Here is a 1892-nt window from a genome sequence, read left to right as displayed (position 1 = left end):
GAAAAATAACTAAGTTGACTTCAAATTAAGAAAATAGGAAAAAGTGTCTCAGTTTTCCCAAGAAGTCTAATGGATGGGGCTACCACCCACCTCTTACGGAGAGTGGGAGGTCTGTTGTAAATCATGACTCAGTTGTCTATGAGCACACTGTCTCTTTGCCCTTGAGGAGAACGGAGGTTACTAAATTCTTTCCTTGACCTGCCCTAGGACCAAGCCACAAGCATATTTGAAAAAAGAAAACAAGCCCAGCAAAGTCTTTCTGGGTTTTTATCATGTGCTTCCCTCTGAAATTATATTTTTCAAATATAAATTCTGAATAAGAGAAAATAATGGAAGTCCATGTTTAATTCCAGTGTTGTCTCAATCCGTTTCCCTACAGAATACACTCAAGTAATCCATGGCTTTTTTTCTCACTTGAAAACAAAATCTGCTTTCCCTTCATCTTCACTGGGTGAGTGTGATCAACATAACAATATTGGCTGTAAAAGGGGATCCCTTGATGGTGAGACAACCCCAGAGCTTGAAGCAGCTGCAATGAAAAACAGGAAAAGGCATGATATTATCCTCTGTCAAACAGAAAAAATAATGTGTGATTTTGCAGTTTATATCCTGTGCTACTCTTTGACAAGCACGATGTTGAACTGCATTAAATATTAATTTGTATAATGCAGTAGTCATATAAAACTAAGCATAAAACACAGCAGGGGAAATTGCATTTTCTTACAGTTAAGACTATTGTTACAGTCTTCTGATACCTCATGCTGTCATCCTACTTAGTAGATTGATGTTTATTTTGCCAGCACACATCGACTGCCATCAATAGCATTGCTAACTTGTCTACTGTTCTGTTGTCCTCAGAAGCAGTAAATCTTGCCGACTGCAAAAGGGTCTTTAGATTCAAGGACTACTCATAATCTCTTGACATGAATTTAATCAAAATTCAGAAATGCCACATGAATGTTTGCTTCTAGCAAATAGTTTATGTTAAGCCTAGGCAGAGCTTTGGTTTTGATCTACAGCTCATTTCATGATGTAAGGCCAGGGATAACTTAACTCCAAAGTGTCATGCTCCTTTGTTTTCAGATGTGCCATCTGTACAAATAAATGCCTCAGTCCTCTCTTAAGTCTTACTAAAGAAAGGTACCGGCCAAATAGGCCCATTTCCCCTTACCCTACCCATTCCCAGCTTACTCTTTAATCATCTTGTTCTTGTCATAAGTCATGAAACTATTATTTTGATTTCATTTTTTTCCAGAACACCTACAACATTGTTCTACAAAATCTGCAAGTCATGAACACATATTATTTAAAGGCAAGTTCTTCCTTCCTTTTACATTTGATTTTGCTCCTGTCTTTTTTTATTTTTTGCTCTCAATATCCATTCAAATCTATAAAACCAACTCTCACTACCTCCACACCCCCTTGCAAACTCTTGCCTTGGGCATTCTTCCATAGAAGCTGATCTTCAGACTCACGACTGATGAAACACAAGATGTCATTCAGAAGGAGATAGTTACAAAGCTGGTCAGACTTCAGATACTGTGTCATATTTCTCTACCTTCTTCCATGCACTTTTGCCAAATGTAGCCTTTCTTGATCTTCATGTCTATTTTAAAAGTAATCTCAAAGTCTGAGACTCATTCTTAGCTCAACACTAAGGAAAGAGAAAGAATAAAGAATAGGTACAGAATTTCAGAAATTCAGAGAAGAGAGGTTACTTTGATATCTTTGTTTAAAATCATGCATGCAGGAACGAGGGCTTCAGGAGTGGAATTCTGGAATTAAGGACATTGAAAATGTCTACGGAGTTATAAATTCCTCATGAATTGCGGAACTCCATCTAGATTTTGAAGGACCAGAGATAGACTCTATTTTTTTTGGGGGGGGGGGGG

The 1892-nt window shown here is 37.7% G+C and overlaps 1 long non-coding RNA gene across 1 annotated transcript in view; it reads right to left on the bottom strand.

The window, feature by feature from the left end:
* Positions 1-1442: 1442 nt before the first annotated feature.
* Positions 1443-1892, bottom strand: part of LOC108512397 (uncharacterized) — a 63675-nt gene continuing 63225 nt past the window's right edge. Inside the window, exon 4 of the long non-coding RNA XR_001880591.1 lies at positions 1443-1654. This is a non-coding gene — a long non-coding RNA (uncharacterized LOC108512397). The remainder of the gene's footprint in view (positions 1655-1892) is intronic.

Source organism: Rhinopithecus bieti, unplaced genomic scaffold, assembly GCF_001698545.2.
Source record: "Rhinopithecus bieti isolate Rb0 unplaced genomic scaffold, ASM169854v2 scaffold_28121, whole genome shotgun sequence".
NCBI classification, from domain to species: Eukaryota; Metazoa; Chordata; class Mammalia; order Primates; family Cercopithecidae; genus Rhinopithecus; species Rhinopithecus bieti.
The sequence above is the reverse complement of the archived record's forward strand: the minus strand, read 5'-3'. Positions and strand labels throughout refer to the sequence as shown.